This window comes from Carica papaya, chromosome 5 (assembly GCF_054855325.1).
Source record: "Carica papaya isolate Zhongbai chromosome 5, ASM5485532v1, whole genome shotgun sequence".
Taxonomy (NCBI): Eukaryota; Viridiplantae; Streptophyta; class Magnoliopsida; order Brassicales; family Caricaceae; genus Carica; species Carica papaya.
This window is the reverse complement of record NC_142313.1, coordinates 28468008-28487673: the sequence shown is the minus strand read 5'-3', so window position 1 is coordinate 28487673 and position 19666 is coordinate 28468008. Positions and strand designations below refer to the sequence as shown.

Sequence of the window (19666 nt, the reverse complement as noted above, 5' to 3'; positions counted from 1 at the left end):
GGACCCTAGTTCCAGTCGCGCGTAACGTCGAACAACCCGTCTGAAAAAAAATTGGTGCGACACGAGGACTTCCCAGGAGGTCACCCATCCGAGTACTACTCACGCCCAAGCACACTTAACTGCGGAGTTCTAATGGGATCCAGTGCATTAGTGCTGGTATGATCGCACCCGTTTAATTCAACGCTGCAAATATATAAACTCCTTCTCCTTTCTTCCCCCTCCCGTCATTTGTTTCCTTGTGCGTTCACACTTCACCTCTCATTCTCGTTTTAATATCGATTAAAATGCCCCTGCTTCTTGACTCACATTTGTGTATAAACCAGCGGACCCTAGTTCCAGACACGCGTAACGTCAAACGACCTGTCTGAAAAAAAATTGGTGCGACACGAGGACTTCCCAGGAAGTCACCCATCCGAGTACTAATCTCGCCAAAGCACACTTCACTTCGGAGTTCTGATGGGATCCGGTGCATTAGTGCTGGTATGATTGCACCTGTTTAATTTCGCGCTGCAAATACATAAACTCTTTCCCCTTTCTTCCCCCTCCCGTCATTTGTTTCCTTGTGCTTGCGCACTACACCTCCCGTTCTCGTTCTAATATCAAGTAAAATGTTACAGCGTCGTGACTCACATTTGCGAATAAACTTGAGGACCATAATTCAAGTCGCGCGTAACGTCGAAAGAATCATCTGCAAAAAAATGGGTGCAACACGAGGACTTCACAAGAAAATGGGTGAACTATAAGGACTTCGTAGGAGGTAACCCACGCTAGTACTACTCTCGCCCAAGCACCCTTACCTACGGAGTTCTGATAGAATCCGTTGCATTAGTGTTGGTATGATCGCACCTGTTTCATTTCGTGCTTAAAATACATACACTCCTTCTCCTTCCCTCCCCCTCCCATTAATTGTTTCCTTGTGCGTTCACACTGCACATCTCCTTCTCGTTCTAATATCGATTAAAATGCCCCAGCTTCTTGACTCACATTTGCGTATAAACCAACGGACCCTAGTTCCAGTCGCGCGTAACGTCGAACGACCCGTCTGAAAAAAAATGGGTGAGACACGAGGACTTCCCAGGAGGTCACCCATCCGAGTACTACTCTCGCCAAAGAACACTTAACTGCAGAGTTCTGATGGGATCCGGTGCATTAGTGCTGGTATTATCGCAACTGTTTAATTTTGCGCTGCAAATACATAAACTCCTACTCATTTCTTCCCCCTCCCGTCATTTGTTTCCTTGTGCATGCGCACTGCACCTCTCGTTCTCGTTCAAATATCAAGTAAAATGCCACGACGCCGTGACTCACATTTGGGAATAAATCTGCGGACCATAATTAAAGTCGCGCGTAATGTCGAACGGCACATCTGTAAAAAAGAAAATGGGTGCAACACGAGGGCTTCCCAGGTGGTCAACCATCCGAGTACTACCCTCGCCCAAGCACACTTAACTGCGGAGTTTTGATGGGATTCGGAGCTTTAGTGCTGGTATGATCGCACCTGTTTAATTTCGCGTTGCAAATACATACACTCCTTCTCCTTTCTTCCCCCTCCCGTCATTTGTTTCCTTGTGCGTTCACACTTCACCTCTCATTCTCGTTCTAATATCGATTAAAATGCCCCTGCTTCTTGACTCACATTTGCGTATAAACCAGCGGACCCTAGTTCCAGACGCGCGTAACGTCGAACGACCCGTCTAAAAAAAAATTGGTGCGACACGAGGACTTCACAAGAAAACGGGTGAAATATAAGGACTTCGCAGGAGGTAACCCATGCTAGTACTACTCTTGCCCAAGCACCCTTACCTATGGAGTTCTGATAGAATCCGTTGCATTAGTGCTGGTATAATCGCACCTGTTTCATTTCGTGCTGAAAATACATACACTCCTTCTCTTTCCCTCCCCCTCCCATCAATTGTTTCCTTGTGCGTTCACACTGCACCTCTCCTTCTCGTTCTAATATCATCAAAATGCCCCCGTTTCTTGACTCACATTTGCGTATAAACCAACGGACCCTAGTTCCAGTCGCGCGTAACGTCGAACGACCCGTCTGAAAAAAAATTGGTGAGACACAAGGACTTCCCAGGAGGTCACCCATCCGAGTACTACTCTCGCCCAAGCACACTTAACTGCGGAGTTCTGATGGGATCCGATGCATTAGTGCTGGTATGATCGCACCCGTATAATTTAGCGCTGCAAATACATAAACTCCTTCTCCTTTCTTCCCCCTCCCGTCATTTGTTTCCTTGTTCGTGCGCACTGCACCTCCCGTGCTCGTTCTAATATCAAGTAAAATGTTACGGTGCCGTGACTCACATTTATGAATAAACCTGAGGACCATAATTCAAGTCGCGCGTATCGTCGAAAGAATCATCTGCAAAAAAATGGGTGCAACACGAGGACTTCCTAAGAAAATGGGTGAAATATAAGGACTTCGCAGGAGGTCACCAATGCTAGAGCTACTCTCGCCCAAGCACCCTTAACTTGCAGAGTTCTGATAGAATCCGTTGCATTAGTGCTGGTATGATGGCTCATCTTTCATTCTGCGCTGCAAATACATACACTTTTTCTCCCTCCATCCCCCCTCCCGTCATTTGTTTCCTTGTGCGTGCACTCTGCATCTCTCCTTCTCGTTCTAATATCGATTAAAATGCCCCTGCTTCTTGACTCACATTTGCGTATAAACCAGTGGACCCTAGTTCCAGTCGCGCGTGACGTCGAACGACCCTTCTGAAAAAAAAAAATTAGTGCGACACGAGGACTTCCAAGGAGGTCACCCATCCGAGTACTACTCTTGCCCAAGCACACTTAACTGCGGAGTTCTGATGGGATCCGATGCATTAGTGCTGGTATGATCGCACCCGTATAATTTAGCGCTGCAAATACATAAACTCCTTCTCCTTTCTTCCCCCTCCCGTCATTTGTTTCCTTGTGCGTGCGCACTGCACCTCCCGTGCTCGTTCTAATATCAAGTAAAATGTTACGGTGCCGTGACTCACATTTATGAATAAACCTGAGGATCATAATTCAAGTCGCGCGTATCGTCGGAAGAATCATCTGCAAAAAAATGGGTGCAACACGAGGACTTCCTAAGAAAATTGGTGAGATATAAGGACTTCGCAGGAGGTCACCAATGCTAGTGCTACTCTCGCCCAAGCACCCTTAACTTGCAGAGTTCTGATAGAATCCGTTGCATTGGTGCTGGTATGATGGCTCATCTTTCATTCTGCGCTGCAAATACATACACTTTTTCTCCCTCCATCCCCCCTCCCGTCATTTGTTTCCTTGTGCGTGCACTCTGCATCTCTCATTCTCGTTCTAATATCGATTAAAATGCCCCTGCTTCTTGACTCACATTTGCGTATAAACCAGTGGACCCTAGTTCCAGTCGCGCGTGACGTCGAACGACCCGTCTGAAAAAAAAAATTAGTGCGACACGAGGACTTCCCAGGAGGTCACCCATCCGAGTACTACTCTTGCCCAAGCACACTTAACTGCGGAGTTCTGATGGGATCCGATGCATTAGTGCTGGTATGATCGCACCCGTATAATTTAGCGCTGCAAATACATAAACTCCTTCTCCTTTCTTCCCCCTCCCGTCATTTGTTTCCTTGTGCGTGCGCACTGCACCTCCCGTGCTCGTTCTAATATCAAGTAAAATGTTACGGTGCCGTGACTCACATTTATGGATAAACCTGAGGACCATAATTCAAGTCGCGCGTATCGTCGAAAGAATCATCTGCAAAAAAATGGGTGCAACACGAGGACTTCCTAAGAAAATGGGTGAAATATAAGGACTTCGCAGGAGGTCACCAATGCTAGTGCTACTCTCGCCCAAGCACCCTTAACTTGCAGAGTTCTGATAGAATCCGTTGCATTGGTTCTGGTATGATGGCTCATCTTTCATTCTGCCCTGCAAATACATACACTTTTTCTCCCTCCATCCCCCCTCTCGTCATTTGTTTCCTTGTGCGTGCACTCTGCATCTCTCCTTCTCGTTCTAATATCGATTAAAATGCCCCTGCTTCTTGACTCACATTTGCGTATAAACCAGTGGACCCTAGTTCCAGTCGCGCGTGACGTCGAACGACCCGTCTGAAAAAAAAATTAGTGCGACACGAGAACTTCCCAGGAGGTCACCCATCCGAGTACTACTCTCGTCCAAGCGCACTTAACTGCGGAGTTCTGATGGGATCCGATGCATTAGTGCTGGTATGATCGCACCCGTATAATTTAGCGCTGCAAATACATAAACTCTTTCTCCTTTCTTCCCCCTCCCGTCATTTGTTTCCTTGTGCGTGCGCACTGCACCTCCCGTGCTCGTTCTAATATCAAGTAAAATGTTACGGTGCCGTGACTCACATTTATGAATAAACCTGAGGACCATAATTCAAGTCGCGCGTATCGTCGAAAGAATCATCTGCAAAAAAATGGGTGCAACACGAGGACTTCCTAAGAAAATTGGTGAGATATAAGGACTTTGCAGGAGGTCACCAATGCTAGTGCTACTCTCACCCAAGCACCCTTAACTTGCAGAGTTCTGATAGAATCCGTTGCATTGGTGCTGGTATGATGGCTCATCTTTCATTCTGCGCTGCAAATACAAACACTTTTTCTCCCTCCATCCCCCCTCCCGTCATTTGTTTCCTTGTGCGTGCACTCTGCATCTCTCATTCTCGTTCTAATATCGATTAAAATGCCCCTGCTTCTTGACTCACATTTGCGTATAAACCAGTGGACCCTAGTTCCAGTCGCGCGTAACGTCGAACGACCCGTCTGAAAAAAAAATTAGTGCGACACGAGGAATTCCCAGGAGATCACCCATCCGAGTACTACTCTCGCCAAAGAACACTTAACTGCGGAGTTCTGATGGGATCCGGTGCATTAGTGCTGGTATTATCGCAACTGTTTAATTTCGCGCTGCAAATACATAAACTCCTTCTCCTTTCTTCCCCCTCCCGTCATTTGTTTCCTTGTGCGTGCGCACTGCACCTCTCGTTCTCGTTCAAATATCAAGTAAAATGCCACGACGCCGTGACTCACATTTGAGAATAAATCTGCGAACCATAATTAAAGTCGCGCGTAATGTCGAACGGCACATCTGTAAAAAAGAAAATGGGTGCAACACGAGGGCTTCCCAGGTGGTCAACCATCCGAGTACTACCCTCGCCCAAGCACACTTAACTGCGGAGTTTTGATGGGATTCGGAGCTTTAGTGCTGGTATGATCGCACCTGTTTAATTTCGCGTTGCAAATACATACACTCCTTCTCCTTTCTTCCCCCTCCCGTCATTTGTTTCCTTGTGCGTTCACACTTCACCTCTCATTCTCGTTCTAATATCGATTAAAATGCCCCTGCTTCTTGACTCACATTTGCGTATAAACCAGCGGACCCTAGTTCCAGACGCGCGTAACGTCGAACGACCCGTCTAAAAAAAAATTGGTGCGACACGAGGACTTCACAAGAAAACGGGTGAAATATAAGGACTTCGCAGGAGGTAACCCATGCTAGTACAACTCTCGCCCAAGCACCCTTACCTACGGAGTTCTGATAGAATCCGTTGCATTAGTGCTGGTATGATCGCACCTGTTTCATTTCGTGCTGAAAATACATACACTCCTTCTCTTTCCCTCCCCCTCCCATCAATTGTTTCCTTGTGCGTTCACACTGCACCTCTCCTTCTCGTTCTAATATCGATTAAAATGCCCCTGCTTCTTGACTCACATTTGCGTATAAACCAGTGGACCCTAGTTCCAGTCGCGCGTAACGTCGAACGACCCGTCTGAAAAAAAAATTAGTGCGACCCGAGGACTTCCCAGGAGGTAACCCATCCGAGTACTACTCTCGCCCAAGCACACTTAACTGCGGAGTTCTGATGGGATCCGGTGCATTAGTGTTGGTATGATCGCACCTGTTTAATTTCGCGCTGCAAATACATAAACTCCTTCTCCTTTCTTCCCCCTCCCGTCATTTGTTTCCTTGTGCCTGCGCACTGCACCTCTCGTTCTCGTTCAAATATCAAGTAAAATGCCACGGCGCCGTGACTCACATTTGCGAATAAATCTGCGAACCATAATTAAAGTCGCGCGTAACGTCGAACGTCACATCTGAAAAAAAAAAATGGGTGCAACACGAGAACTTCCCAGGAGGTAACCCATCATTGTACTACTTTCGCCAAAGCATACTTAACTGCGGAGTTCTGATGGGATCTGGTGCATTTGTGCTGGTGTGACCGCACCTGCTTAATTTCGTGCTGAAAATACATACACTCCCTCTTCCCTCCCCCCTCCCATCATTTGTTTCCTTGTGCGTTCACACTGCACCTTTCCTTCTCGTTCTAATATCGACTAAAATGTCCCTGATTCTTGACTCACATTTGCGTATAAACCAGCGGACCATAGTTCCAGTCGCGCGTAACGTCGAACGACCTATCTGAAAAAAAAATTTTGCAATACGAGAACTTCCCAAGAGGTCACCCATCCGAGTACTACTCTCCCCCAAGCACACTTAACTGCAAAGTTCTGATGGGATCCAGTGCATTAGTGCTGGTATGATTCCACTTGTTTAATTTTGCGCTTCAAATACATACACTCCTTCTCTTTTCTTCATCCTCCCGTCATTTGTTTCCTTGTGCGTGCGCACTGCACCTCCCGTACTCGTTCTAATATCAAGTAAAATGTCACGGTGCCGTGACTCACATTTGCGAATAAACCTGCGGACCATAAATCAAGTCGCGCGTAACGTCGAAAGAATCATCTGCAAAAAGATGGGTGCAACACGAGGAGCTCCCAAGAAAATGGGTGAAATATAAGGATTTCGCAGGAGGTCACCCATCCGAGTACTTTTCTCGCCCAAGCACCCTTAACTGCGGAGTTCTGATAGAATCCGTTGCATTAGTGCTGGTATGATCCCTCATGATTCATTCTGCACTGCAAATACATACACTCTTTCTCCTCCCATCCCCCCTCCTGTCATTTGTTTCCTTGTGCATACACTCTGTATCTCTCTTTCTCGTTCTAATATCAAGTAATATGCCCCGGCACCGTGACTCACCTTTGCAAATGAACCAGCAGTTTATAATTCCATTCGCGCGTAACGTCGAACAACCCATCCGAAAAAAGAAATAGGTGCAACACGAGGGCTTCCCAGGTGGACACCCATCCGAGTACTACTCTCGCCCAAGCACACTTAACTGCGGAGTTCTGATGGGATCCGGAGCTTTAGTGCTGGTATGATCGCACCTCTTTAATTTCGCGCTGCAAATACATACACTCCTTCTCCTTTCTTCCCCCTCCCATCATTTATTTCCTTGTGCGTTCACACTTCACCTCTCATTCTCGTTCTAATATCGATTAAAATGCCCCTGCTTCTTGACTTACATTTGCGTATAAACTAGTGGACCCTAGTTCCAGACGCGCGTAACGTCGAACGACCCGTCTGAAAAAAAATTGGTGCGACACGAGGACTTCCCAGGAGGTCAACCATTCAAGTACTAATCTCGCCAAGCACACTTAACTGCGGGGTTCTGATGGGATCCGGGGCTTTAGTGCTGGTATGATCGCACCGGTTTAGTTTCGCACTGCAAATACATACACTCCTCCTTTCTTCCCCCTCTCGTCTTTTGTTTCCTTGTGCGTTCACACTTCACCTCTCATTCTCGTTCTAATATCGATTAAAATGCCCCTGCTTCTTGACTCATATTTGCGTAAAAACCAGCGGACCCTAGTTCAAAACGAGCGTAACGTCGAACGACCTGTCTGAAAAAAAATTGGTGCGACACGAGGACTTCACAAGAAAATGGGTGAAATATAAGGACTTCGCAGGAGGTAACCCATGCTAGTACTACTCTCGCCCAAGCACCCTTACCTACGGAGTTCTGATAGAATCTGTTGCATTAGTGCTGGTATGATCGCAGCTGTTTTATTTCGTGCTGAAAATACATACACTCCTTCTCCTTCCCTCCCCCTCCCATCATTTGTTTCCTTGTGCGTTCACACTGCACCTCTTTTTCTCGTTCTAATATCGATTAATATGCCCCTGCTTCTTGACTCACATTTGCGTATAAACAAGTGGACCATAGTTCCAGTTGCGCGTAACGTCGAACGACACGTCTGAAAAAAAATTTGTGGGACACGAGAACTTCCCAGGAGGTCACCCATCCGAGTACTACTCTCGCCCAAGCACACTTAACTGCAGAGTTATGATGGGATCCGTTGCATTAGTGCTGGTATGATCGCACCCGTTTAATTTCGCGCTGCAAATACATAAACTCCTTTTCCTTTCTTCCCCCTCCCGTCATTTGTTTCCTTGTGCGTGCGCACTACACTTCCCGTGCTCGTTTTAATATCAAGTAAAATCCTACGACGCCGTGACTCACATTTTTGAATAAACCTGAGGACCAAAATTTAAGTCGCGCATAATGTCGAAAGAATCATCTGCAAAAAAATGGGTGCAACACAAGGACTTCCCAAGTGGTCACCCATCCGAGTACTACTTTCGCCCAAGCACACTTAACTGCGGAGTTATGATGGGATCGGTTGCATTAGTGCTGGTATGATCGCACCTGTTTAATTTCGCTCTGCTAATACATAAACTCCTCCTTTCTTCCCCGTCCCGTCATTTGTTTCCTTGTGCGTGCACTCTGCATCTCTCTTTCTCGTTCTAATATCAAGTAATATGCCCCGGCACCGTGACTCACCTTTGCAAATGAACCAGTGGTTTATAATTCCATTCGCGCGTAACGTCGAACAACCCATCCAAAAAAAAATAGGTGCAACACGAGGGCTTCCCAAGTGGTCACCCATCCAAGTACTACTCTCGCACAAACACACTTAACTGCGGAGTTCTGATGGGATCTGGAGCTTTAGTGCTGGTATGATCGCACCTGTTTAATTTCGCACTGTAAATACATACACTCATTCTCCTTTCTTCCCCCTCCCGTCATTTATTTCCTTGTGCGTTCACACTTCACCTCTCATTCTCGTTCTAATATCGATTAAAATGCCCCTGCTTCTTGACTCACATTTGCGTATAAACCAGCGGACCCTAGTTCCAGACGCGTGTAATGTCGAACGACCCGTCTGAAAAAAATTGGTGCGACACGAGGACTTACCGGGAGGTCACCCATCCGAGTACTAATCTCGCCCAAGCACACATAACTGCGGAGTTCTGATGGGATCCGGTGCATTAGTGCTGGTGTGATCGCACCTGTTTAATTTCGCGCTGCAAATACATAAACTCATTCCCCTTTCTTCCACCTCCCTTCATTTGTTTCCTTGTGCGTGCGCACTGCACCGCCCGTTCTCGTTCTAATATCAAGTAAAATGCCACGGCGCCGTGACTCACATTTGCGAATAAACCTGAGGACCATAATTCAAGTCGCGCGTAACGTCGAAAGAATCATCTGCAAAAAAATGGGTGCAACACGAGGACTTAACAAGAGAATGGGTGAAATATAAAGACTTCACAGGAGGTAACCCATGGTAGTACTACTCTCGCCCAAGCACCCTTACCTACGGAGTTCTGATAGAATCCGTTACATTAGTGCTGGTATGATCCCTCATGTTTCATTTCGTGCTGAAAATACATACACTCCTTCTCCTTCCCTCCCCCTCCCATCAATTGTTTCCTTTTGCGTTCACACTGCACCTCTCCTTCTCGTTCTAATATCGATTAAAATGCCCTTGCTTCTTGACTCACATTTGCGTATAAACCAGCGGACCCTAGTTCCAGTCGCGCGCAACGTCGAACGACCCGTCTGAAAAAAAATTAGTGCGACACGAGGACTTCCCAGGAGGTCACCCATCCTAGTACTACTCTCGCCCAAGCACACTTAACTGCGAAGTTCTGATGGGATCCAGTTCATTAGTGCTGGTATGATCGCACCCATTTAATTTTGCGCTGCAAATACATAAACTCCGTCTCCTTTCTTTCCCCTCCCGTCATTTGTTTCCTTGTGCGTGCGCACTGCACCTCCCGTGCTCGTTCTAATATCAAGTAAAATGCTACGGTGCCGTGACTCACATTTGCGAATAAACCTGAGGACCATAATTCAAGTCGCGCGTATCGTCGAAAGAATCATCTGCAAAAAAATGGGTGCAACACGAGGACTTCCTAAGAAAATGGGTGAAATATAAGGACTTCGCTAGAGGTCACCCATCCTAGTGCTACTCTCGCCCAAGCACCCTTAACTTGCGGAGTTCTGATAGAATCCGTTGCATTGGTGCTGGTATGATTGCTCATGTTTCATTCTGCGCTCCGAATACATACACTTTTTCTCCCTCCATCCCCCCTCCCATCATTTGTTTCCTTGTGCGTGCACTCTGCATCTCTCCTTCTCGTTCTAATATCGATTAAAATGCCCCTGCTTCTTGACTCACATTTGCGTATAAACCACTGGACCCTAGTTCCAATCGCGCGTAACGTCTAACGACCCGTCTGAAAAAAAATATGTGCGACACGAGGACTTCCCAAGAGGTTACCCATCCGAGTACTACTCTCACCCAAGCACACTTAACTGCGAAGTTCTGATGGAATCCGATGCATTAATGCTGGTATGATCGCACCCGTTTAATTCCGCGCTGCAAATACATAAACTCCTTCTTCTTTCTTCCCCCTCCCATCATTTATTTCCTTGTGCGTGCGCACTGCACCTCCTGTGCTCGTTCTAATATCAAGTAAAATGTTACGGTGCCGTGACTCACATTTGCGAATAAACTTAAGGACCATAATTAAAGTCGCGCGTATCGTCGAAAGAATCATCTGCAAAAAAATGGGTGTAACACGAGGACTTCCTGAGAAAATGGGTGAAATATAAGGACTTCGCAGGAGGTCACCCATCCTAGTGCTACTCTCGCCCAAGCACCCTTAACTTGCGGAGTTCTGATAGAATCCATTGCATTGGTGCTAGTATGATTGCTCATGTTTCATTCTACGCTGCAAATACATACACTTTTTTTCCCTCCATCCCTCCTCCCATCATTTGTTTCCTTGTGCGTGCACTCTGCATCTCTCCTTCTCGTTATAATATCGATTAAAAGGCCCCTGCTTCTTGACTCACATTTGCGTATAAACCAGTGGACCCTAGTTCCAGTCGCGCGTAACGTCGAACGACCCGTCTGAAAAAAAAAATTAGTGCGACACGAGGACTTCCCACGAGGTCACCCATCCGAGTACTACTCTCGCCCAAGCACACTTATCTGCGGAGTTCTGATGGGATCCGGTGCATTAGTGCTGGTATGATCGCACCAGTTTAATTTCGCGCTGCAAATACATAAACTCCTTCCCCTTTCTTCCCCCTCCCGTCATTTGTTTCCTTGTGCGTGCTTACTGCACCTCTCGTTCTCGTTTAAATATCAAGTAAAATGTCACGGCGCCGTGACTCACATTTGCGAATAAATCTGCGGACCATAATTAAAGTCACGCGTAACGTCGAACGGCACATCTGAAAAAAAGAAAATGGGTGCAACACCAGAACTTCCCAGGAGGTAACCCATCATTGTACAACTTTCGCCAAAGCACACTTAACTGCGGAGTTCTGATGGGATCCGGTGCATTTGTGCTGGTGTGACCGCACCTGTTCAATTTCGTGCTGAAAATACATACACTCCTTCTTCCCTCCCCCCTCCCATCATTTGTTTCCTTATGCGTTCACACTGCACCTCTCCTTCTCGTTCTAATATCGATAAAAATGCCCATGATTTTTTACTCTCATTTGCGTATAAACCAGCAGACCATAGTTCCAGTCGCGCGTAACGTCGAACGACCCATCTGAAAAAAAATTGTTTCGATACGAGGACTTCCCAAGTGGTCACCCTCCCAAGTGGAGGGAGAAAAAGTGTATGTTTTTGCAGCGCGAAATGAAACAAATGCGATCGTACCAGCACTAATGCAACGGATTCTATCAGAACTCCGTAAGTAAGGGTGCTTGGGCGAGAGTAGTACTAGCATGGGTTACCTCCTGCGAAGTCCTTATATTTCACCCATTTTCTTGTGAAGTCCTCGTGTTGCACCCATTTTTTTGCAGATGATTCTTTCGACGTTATGCGCGACTTGAATTATGGTCCTTAGGTTTATTCGCAAATGTGAGTCACGGCGCTGTAGCATTTTACTTGATATTAGAACGAGAACGGGAGGTCCAGTGCGCACGCACAAGGAAACAAATGACGGGAGGGGGAAGAAAGGGGAATGAGTTTATGTATTTGCAGCGCAAAATTAAACAGGTGCGATCATACCAGCACTAATGCACCGGATCCCATCAGAACTCCGCAGTGAAGTGTGCTTGGGCGAGATTAGTACTCGGATGGGTGACCTCCTGGGAAGTCCTCGTGTCGCACCAATTTTTTTTCAGACGGGTCGTTCGACGTTACGCGCATCTGGAACTAGGGTCCGCTGGTTTATACGCAAATGTGAGTCAAGAAGCAGGGGCATTTTAATCGATATTAGAACGAGAATGAGAGGTGAAGTGTGAACGCACAAGGAAACAAATGACGAGAGGGGGAAGAAAGGAGAAGGAGTGTATGTATTTGCAGCACGAAATTAAAAAGGTGCGATCATACCAGCACTAAAGCTCCGGATCCCATCAGAACTCCGCAGTTAAGTGTGCTTGGGCGAGAGTAGTACTGGGATGGGTGACAACTTGGGAAGCCCTCGTGTTGAACCTATTTTTTTCGGATGGGTTGTTCGACGTTACGCGCGAATAGAATTATAAACCGCTGGTTCATTTGCAAAGGTGAGTCACGGTGCCGGGCATATTACTTGATATTAAAACGAGAAAGAGAGATGCAGAGTGCACGCACAAGGAAACAAATGATGGGAGGGGGGATGGAAGGAGAAAGAGTGTATTTATTTGCAGTGCTGAATGAAACATAAGGGATCATACCAGTACTAATGCAACGGATTCTATCAGAACTCTGCAAGTTAAGGGTGCTTGGGCGAGAGTAGCACTACGATGGATGACCTCCTGCGAAGTCCTTATATTTCACCCATTTTCTTAGGAAGCCCTCGTGTTGCACCCATTTTTTTGCAGATGATTCTTTCGACGTTACGCGCGACTTGAATTATGGTCCTCAGTTTTATTCGCAAATGTGAGTCACGGCGCTGTAGCATTTTACTTGATATTAGAACGAGAACGGGAGCTGCAGTGCGCACGCACAAGGAAACAAATGACGGGAGGGGGAAGAAAAGGGAATGAGTTTATATATTTGTAGCGCAAAATTAAACAGGTGCGATCATACCAGCACTAATGCACCGGATTCCATCAGAACTCCGCAGTGAAGTGTGCTTGGGCGAGATTAGTACTCGGATGGGTGACCTCCTGGGAAGTCCTCGTGTCGCACTAATTTTTTTTCAGACGGGTCGTTCGACGTTACGTGCATCTGGAACTAGGGTCCGCTGGTTTATACGCAAATGTGAGTCAAGAAGCAGGGGCATTTTAATCGATATTAGAACGAGAATGAGAGGTGAAGTGTGAACGCACAAGGAAACAAATGACGAGAGGGGGAAGAAAGGAGAAGGAGTGTATGTATTTGCAGCACGAAATTAAAAAGGTGCGATCATACCAGCACTAAAGCTCCGGATCCCATTAGAACTCCGCAGTTAAGTGTGCTTGGGCGAGAGTAGTACTGGGATGGGTGACAACTTGGGAAGCCCTCGTGTTGAACCTATTTTTTTTCGGATGGGTTGTTCGACGTTACGCGCGAATAGAATTATAAACCGCTGGTTCATTTGCAAAGGTGAGTCACGGTGCCGGGGCATATTATTTGATATTAGAACGAGAAAGAGAGATGCAAAGTGCACGCACAAGGAAACAAATGAGGGGAGGGGGGATGGAAGGAGAAAGAGTGTATGTATTTGCAGTGCAGAATGAAACATGAGGGATCATACCAGCACTAATGCAACGGATTCTATCAGAACTCCGCAGTTAAGGGTGCTTTGGCGAAAAAAGTACTCGGATGGGTGACCTCCTGCTAAGTCCTTATATTTCACCCATTTTCTTGGGAGGTCCTTGTGTTGCACCCATCTTTTTGCAGATGATTCTTTCGACGTTACGTGCGACTTGATTTATGGTCCGCAGGATTATTCGCAAATTTGAGTCACGGCGCCGTGGCATTTTACTTGATATTAGAACGAGTACGGGAGGTGCAGTGCGCACGCACAAGGAAACAAATGACGGGAGGAGGAAGAAAAGAGAAGGAGTGTATGTATTTGAAGCGCAAAATTAAACAAGTGGCATCATACGAGCACTAATGCACTGGATCCCATCAGAACTCTGCAGTTAAGTGTGCTTGGGCGAGAGTAGCACTCGGATGGGTGACCTCTTAGGAAGTCCTCGTATCGCAACAATTTTTTTTAAGATGGGTCATTCGACGTTACGCGCGGCTGGAACTATGGTCCACTGGTTTATACGCAAATGTGAGTCAAGAATCAGGGGCATTTTAATCGATATTAGAACGAGAAGGAGAGGTGCAGTGTGAACGCACAAGGAAACAAATGACGGGAGGAGGAAGAAAGGAGAAGGAGTTTATGTATTTGCAGCGCGGAATTAAACAGGTGCGGTCACACCAGAACAAATGCACCGGATCCCATCAGAACTCCGCAGTTAAGTGTGCTTTGGTGAAAGTAGTACAATGATGGGTTACCTCTTGGGAAGTTCTCGTGTTGCACCCATTTTCTTTTTTTTCAGATGTGCCGTTCGACTTTACGCGCGACTTTAATTATGGTCCACAGATTTATTCGCAAATGTGAGTCACGGCGCCGTGGCATTTTACTTGATATTTGAACGAGAACGAGAGGTGCAGTGTGCACGCACAAGGAAACAAATGACGGGAGGGGGAAGAAAGGAGAAGGAGTATGTTTTATCAGCGCGAAATGAAACAGGTGCGATCATTCCAGCACTAATTCAACGGATTCTATCAGAACTCCGTAGGTAAGGGTGCTTGGGCGAGACTTGTACTAGCATAGGTTTCCTCCTGCGAAGTCCTTATATTTCACCCATTTTCTTGTGAAGTCCTCGTGTTGCGCCCATTTTTTTGCAGATAATTCTTTCGACGATACGCACGACTTGAATTATGGTCCTCAGGTTTATTCGCAAATGTGAGTCACGGCGCTGTAGCATTTTACTTGATATTAGAACGAGAACGGGAGCTGCAGTGCGCACGCACAAGGAAACAAATGACGGGAGGGGGAAGAAAGGATAAGGAGTTTATGTATTTGCAGCGCCAAATTAAACAGGTGCGATCATACCAGCACTAAAGCCCTCGTGTGCTTGGGCGAGATTAGTACTCGGATGGGTGACCTCCTGGGAAGTCCTCGTGTCGCACCAATTTTTTTTCAGACGGGTCGTTCGACATTACGCGCGTCTGGAACTAGGGTCCGCTGGTTTATACGCAAATGTGAGTCAAGAAGCAAGGGCATTTTAATCGATATTAGAACGAGAATGAGAGGTGAAGTGTGAACGCACAAGGAAACAAATGACGGGAGGGGGAAGAAATGAGAAGGAGTGTATGTATTTGCAGCGCGAAATTAAACAGGTGTGATCATACCAGCACTAAAGCTCCGGATCCCATCAGAACTCCGCAGTTAAGTGTTCTTGGGGGAGAGTAGAACTCGGATGGGTGACCTCCTGCGAAATCCTCATATTTCACCCATTTTCTTGGGAGGTCCTCGTGTTGCACCCATTTTTTTACAGATGATTCTTTCGACATTACGCGCGACTTGATTTATGGTCCGCAGATTTATTCGCAAATGTGAGTCACGGCACCGTCGCATTTTACTTGATATTAGAACGAGTACGGGAGGTGCAGTGCGCACGCACAAGGAAATAAATGACGGGACGAGGAAGAAAAGGAATGAGTGTATGTATTTGAAGCGCAAAATTAAACAAGTGGCATCATACCAGCACTACTGCACTGGATCCTATCAGAACTCTGCAGTTAAGTGTGCTTGGGCGAGAGTAGTACTCGGATGGGTGACCTCTTGGGAAGTCCTCGTATTGCAACAATTTTTTTTCAGATGGGTCGTTCGACGTTACGCGAGACTGGAATTATGATCCGCTGGTTTATACGCAAATGTGAGTCAAGAATCAGGGGCATTTTAATCGATATTAGAACGAGAAGGAGAGGTGCAGTGTGAACGCACAAGGAAACAAATGATAGGAGAAGGGAGGGAAGAAGGAGTGTATGTATTTTCAGCACGAAATTAAACAAGTGAGGTCACACCAGCACAAATGCACCGGATCCCATCAGAACTTCGCAGTTAAGTGTGCTTTGGCGTAAGTAGTACAATGATGGGTTTCCTCCTGGGAAGTTCTCTTGTTGCACCCATTTTCTTTTTTTCAGATGTGCCGTTCGACGTTACGCGGGTCTTTAATTATGGTCCGCAGATTTATTCGCAAATGTGAGTCACGGTGCCGTGGCATTTTACTTGATATTTGAACGAGAACGAGAGGTGCAGTGCGCACGCAAAAGGAAAGAAATGACGGGAGGGGGAAGAAAGGAGAAGGAGTGTATGTATTTGCAGCCGGAAATGAAACAGGTGCGATCATACCAGCACTAATGCAACAGATTCTATCAGAACTCCGTAGGTAAGGGTGCTTGGGCGAGAGTAGTACTAGCATGGGTTACCTCTTGCGAAGTCCTTATATTTCACCCATTTTCTTGCGAAGTCCTCGTGTTGCACCCATTTTTTTGCAGATGATTCTTTCGACGTTACGCGCGACTTGTATTATGGTGCTCAGGTTTATTCGCAAATGTGAGTCACGGCGCTGTAGTATTTTACTTGATATTAGAACGAGAACGGGAGGTGCAGTGCGCACGCACAAGGAAACAAATGACGGGAGGGGGAAGAAAGGAGAATGAGTTTATGTATTTGCAGCGCAAAATTAAACAGGTGCGATCATACCAGCACTAATGCACCGGATCCCATCAGAACTCCACAGTGAAGTGTGCTTCGGCGAGATTAGTACTCGGATGGCTGACCTCATGGGAAGTCCTCGTGTCGCACCAATTTTTTTTCAGACGGGTCGTTCGACGTTACGCTCGTCTGGAACTAGGGTCCGCTAGTTTATACGCAAATGTGAGTCAAGAAGCAGGGGCATTTTAATCGATATTAGAACGAGAATGAGAGGTGAAGTGTGAACGCACAAGGAAACAAATGATGGGAGGGGGAAGAAAGGAGAAGGAGTGTATGTATTTGCAGCGCGAAACTAAACAGGTGCGATCATATCAGCACTAAAGCCCCAGATCCCATCAGAACTCCGCAGGTAAGTGTGTTTGGGCGAGGGTAGTACTCGGATGGGTGACCACTTGGGAAGCCCTCGTGTTACACCTATTTTTTTTCGGATGGGTTGTTCGACGTTACGCGCGAATGGAATTATAAACTGCTGGTTCATTTGCAAAGGTGAGTCACGGTGCCGGGGCATATAACTTGATATTAGAATGAGAAAGAGAGATGCAGAGTGCACACACAAGGAAACAAATGACGGGAGGGGGGATGGAAGGAGAAAGAGTGTACGTATTTGCAGTGCAGAATGAAACATGAGGGATCATACCAGCACTAATGCAACGGATTCTATCAGAACTCCGCAGTTTAGGGTTCTTAGGCGAGAAACGTACTCGGATGGGTGACCTCCTGCGAAGTCCTTATATTTCACCCATTTTATTGGGAGGTCCTCGTGTTGCACCCATCTTTTTGCAGATGATTCTTTCGACGTTACGCGCGACTTTAATTATGGTCCGCAGATTTATTTGCAAATGTGAGTCACAGTGCCGTGGCATTTTACTTGATATTAGAACGAGTACGGGAGGTGCAGTGCACACGAACAAGGAAACAAATGACGGGAGGAGGAAGAAAAGAGAAGGAGTGTATCTATTTGAAGCGCAAAAATAAACAAGTGGCATCATACCAGCACTAATGCACTGGATCTCATCAGAACTCTGCAGTTAAGCGTGCTTGGGCGAGAGTAGTACTCGGATGTGGGACCTCCTGGGAAGTCCTCGTATCGCAACAATTTTTTTTAAGATGGGTCGTTCGACGTTACGCGCGACTGGAACTATGGTCCGCTGGTTTATACGCAAATGTGAGTCAAGAATCAGGGGCATTTTAATCGATATTAGAACGAGAATGAAAGGTGCAGTGTGAACGCACAAGGAAACAAATGATGGGAGGGGGGGAGGAAAGAAGGAGTGTATGTATTTTCAGCACGAAATTAAACAGGTGCGGTCACACCAGCACAAATGCACCGGATCCCATCAGAACTCCGCAGTTAAGTGTGCTTTGGCGAAAGTAGTACAATGATGGGTTACCTCCTGGGAAGTTCTCGTGTTGCACCCATTTTCTTTTTTTCAGATGTGACGTTCGACGTTACGCGCGACTTTAATTATGGTTCGCAGATTTACTCGCAAATGTGAGTCACAGCGCCGTGGCATTTTACTTGATATTTGAACGAGAACGAGAGGTGCAGTGCGCACGCAAAAGGAAAGAAATGACGGGAGGGGGAAGAAAGGAGAAGGAGTTTATCCATTTGCAGCGCAAAATTAAACAGGTGTGATCATACCAGCACTAATGCACCGGATCCCAACAGAACTCTGCAGTTAAGTGTGCTTGGGCGAGAGTAGTACTCGGATGGGTGACCTCCTGGGAAGTTCTCATGTCGCACTAATTTTTTTTTCAGACGGGTCGTTAGACGTTTCGCGCGACTGGAACTAGGGTCCACTTATTTATACGCAAATGTGAGTCAAGAAGCAGGGGCATTTTAATCGATATTAGAACGAGAATGAGAGATGCATAGTGCACGCACAAGGAAACAAATGACGGGAGGAGGGATGGAGGGAAAAAAAGTGTATGTATTTGCAGCGCAGAATGAAACATGAGGAATCATACCAGCACCAATGCAACGGATTCTATCAGAACTCCGTAAGTTAAGGGTGCTTGGGCGAGAGTAGCACTAGGATGGGTGACCTCCTGCGAAGTCCTTATATTTCACCCATTTTCTCAGGAAGTCCTCGTGTTGCACCCATTTTCTTTTTTTTCAGATGTGCCGTTCGACGTTACGCGCGACTTTAATTATGGTCCGCAGATTTATTCGCAAATGTGAGTCACGGCACCGTGGCATTTTACTTGATATTTGAACGAGAACGAGAGGTGCAGTGCGCACGCACAAGGAAACAAATGACGGGAGGGGGAAGAAAGGGGAAGGAATTTATGTATTTGCAGCGCCAAATTAATCAGGTGCAATCATACCAGCACTAATGCACCAGGTCCCATCAGAACTCCGCAGTTAAGTGTGCTTGGGCGAGAGTAGTACTCGGAATGGTGACCTCCTCGGAAGTCCTCGTGTCGCACTAATTTTTTTTTTAGACGGGTCGTTCGACGTTACGTGCGACTGGAACTAGGGTCCCTTGGTTCATATACAAATGTGAGTCAAGAAGCAGGGGCATTTTAATCGATATTAGAACGAGAAGGAGAGATGCATAGTGCACGCACAAGGAAACAAATGACGGGAGGGGGGATGGAGGGAGAAAAAGTGTATGTATTTGCAGCGCAGAATGAAACATAAGCAATCATACCAGCACCAATGCGACGGATTCTATTAGAACACTGCAAGTTAAGGGTGCCTCGGCGAGAGTAGCACTAGGATGGGTGACCTCCTGCAAAGTCCTTATATTTCAC

At 46.6% G+C, this 19666-nt stretch overlaps 5 non-coding genes and 31 pseudogenes across 5 annotated transcripts; 13 read left to right on the top strand and 23 right to left on the bottom strand.

The window, feature by feature from the left end:
* Positions 1-51: 51 nt before the first annotated feature.
* LOC148258993 (5S ribosomal RNA) lies at positions 52-170 on the bottom strand. The gene has a single exon (XR_015819666.1). It is a non-coding gene; the product is annotated as a 5S ribosomal RNA (ribosomal RNA).
* A 205-nt stretch (positions 171-375) lies between these two features.
* LOC148258992 (5S ribosomal RNA) lies at positions 376-494 on the bottom strand (annotated as a pseudogene).
* Positions 495-1053: 559 nt separating this feature from the next.
* LOC148258991 (5S ribosomal RNA) lies at positions 1054-1172 on the bottom strand (annotated as a pseudogene).
* A 209-nt stretch (positions 1173-1381) lies between these two features.
* LOC148258990 (5S ribosomal RNA) lies at positions 1382-1500 on the bottom strand (annotated as a pseudogene).
* A 558-nt stretch (positions 1501-2058) lies between these two features.
* LOC148258989 (5S ribosomal RNA) lies at positions 2059-2177 on the bottom strand (annotated as a pseudogene).
* A 564-nt stretch (positions 2178-2741) lies between these two features.
* Positions 2742-2860, bottom strand: LOC148258988 (5S ribosomal RNA; annotated as a pseudogene).
* A 563-nt stretch (positions 2861-3423) lies between these two features.
* On the bottom strand, positions 3424-3542 carry LOC148258987 (5S ribosomal RNA; annotated as a pseudogene).
* Positions 3543-4104: 562 nt separating this feature from the next.
* On the bottom strand, positions 4105-4223 carry LOC148258986 (5S ribosomal RNA; annotated as a pseudogene).
* Positions 4224-4785: 562 nt separating this feature from the next.
* LOC148258985 (5S ribosomal RNA) lies at positions 4786-4904 on the bottom strand (annotated as a pseudogene).
* A 209-nt stretch (positions 4905-5113) lies between these two features.
* On the bottom strand, positions 5114-5232 carry LOC148258984 (5S ribosomal RNA; annotated as a pseudogene).
* Positions 5233-5792: 560 nt separating this feature from the next.
* On the bottom strand, positions 5793-5911 carry LOC148258983 (5S ribosomal RNA; annotated as a pseudogene).
* A 208-nt stretch (positions 5912-6119) lies between these two features.
* Positions 6120-6238, bottom strand: LOC148258982 (5S ribosomal RNA; annotated as a pseudogene).
* A 203-nt stretch (positions 6239-6441) lies between these two features.
* LOC148258981 (5S ribosomal RNA) lies at positions 6442-6560 on the bottom strand (annotated as a pseudogene).
* A 562-nt stretch (positions 6561-7122) lies between these two features.
* LOC148258980 (5S ribosomal RNA) lies at positions 7123-7241 on the bottom strand. Its single transcript, XR_015820827.1, has one exon. It is a non-coding gene; the product is annotated as a 5S ribosomal RNA (ribosomal RNA).
* Positions 7242-7446: 205 nt separating this feature from the next.
* Positions 7447-7564, bottom strand: LOC148258979 (5S ribosomal RNA; annotated as a pseudogene).
* Positions 7565-8120: 556 nt separating this feature from the next.
* LOC148258978 (5S ribosomal RNA) lies at positions 8121-8239 on the bottom strand (annotated as a pseudogene).
* Positions 8240-8444: 205 nt separating this feature from the next.
* Positions 8445-8563, bottom strand: LOC148258977 (5S ribosomal RNA; annotated as a pseudogene).
* Positions 8564-8765: 202 nt separating this feature from the next.
* On the bottom strand, positions 8766-8884 carry LOC148258976 (5S ribosomal RNA; annotated as a pseudogene).
* Positions 8885-9088: 204 nt separating this feature from the next.
* On the bottom strand, positions 9089-9207 carry LOC148258975 (5S ribosomal RNA; annotated as a pseudogene).
* Positions 9208-9766: 559 nt separating this feature from the next.
* LOC148258974 (5S ribosomal RNA) lies at positions 9767-9885 on the bottom strand (annotated as a pseudogene).
* Positions 9886-10446: 561 nt separating this feature from the next.
* LOC148258973 (5S ribosomal RNA) lies at positions 10447-10565 on the bottom strand (annotated as a pseudogene).
* Positions 10566-11128: 563 nt separating this feature from the next.
* On the bottom strand, positions 11129-11247 carry LOC148258972 (5S ribosomal RNA). Its single transcript, XR_015820613.1, has one exon. It is a non-coding gene; the product is annotated as a 5S ribosomal RNA (ribosomal RNA).
* A 209-nt stretch (positions 11248-11456) lies between these two features.
* LOC148258971 (5S ribosomal RNA) lies at positions 11457-11575 on the bottom strand (annotated as a pseudogene).
* A 642-nt stretch (positions 11576-12217) lies between these two features.
* LOC148258970 (5S ribosomal RNA) lies at positions 12218-12336 on the top strand. The gene has a single exon (XR_015821003.1). It is a non-coding gene; the product is annotated as a 5S ribosomal RNA (ribosomal RNA).
* Positions 12337-12541: 205 nt separating this feature from the next.
* LOC148258969 (5S ribosomal RNA) lies at positions 12542-12660 on the top strand (annotated as a pseudogene).
* A 559-nt stretch (positions 12661-13219) lies between these two features.
* LOC148258968 (5S ribosomal RNA) lies at positions 13220-13338 on the top strand. Its single transcript, XR_015820419.1, has one exon. It is a non-coding gene; the product is annotated as a 5S ribosomal RNA (ribosomal RNA).
* A 205-nt stretch (positions 13339-13543) lies between these two features.
* Positions 13544-13662, top strand: LOC148258967 (5S ribosomal RNA; annotated as a pseudogene).
* An 884-nt stretch (positions 13663-14546) lies between these two features.
* LOC148258966 (5S ribosomal RNA) lies at positions 14547-14665 on the top strand (annotated as a pseudogene).
* Positions 14666-15526: 861 nt separating this feature from the next.
* On the top strand, positions 15527-15645 carry LOC148258965 (5S ribosomal RNA; annotated as a pseudogene).
* Positions 15646-15880: 235 nt separating this feature from the next.
* On the top strand, positions 15881-15998 carry LOC148258964 (5S ribosomal RNA; annotated as a pseudogene).
* Positions 15999-16883: 885 nt separating this feature from the next.
* LOC148258963 (5S ribosomal RNA) lies at positions 16884-17002 on the top strand (annotated as a pseudogene).
* Positions 17003-17207: 205 nt separating this feature from the next.
* LOC148258962 (5S ribosomal RNA) lies at positions 17208-17326 on the top strand (annotated as a pseudogene).
* A 561-nt stretch (positions 17327-17887) lies between these two features.
* On the top strand, positions 17888-18005 carry LOC148258961 (5S ribosomal RNA; annotated as a pseudogene).
* Positions 18006-18209: 204 nt separating this feature from the next.
* LOC148258960 (5S ribosomal RNA) lies at positions 18210-18328 on the top strand (annotated as a pseudogene).
* Positions 18329-18537: 209 nt separating this feature from the next.
* Positions 18538-18656, top strand: LOC148258959 (5S ribosomal RNA; annotated as a pseudogene).
* A 567-nt stretch (positions 18657-19223) lies between these two features.
* LOC148258958 (5S ribosomal RNA) lies at positions 19224-19342 on the top strand (annotated as a pseudogene).
* Positions 19343-19666: the final 324 nt, after the last annotated feature.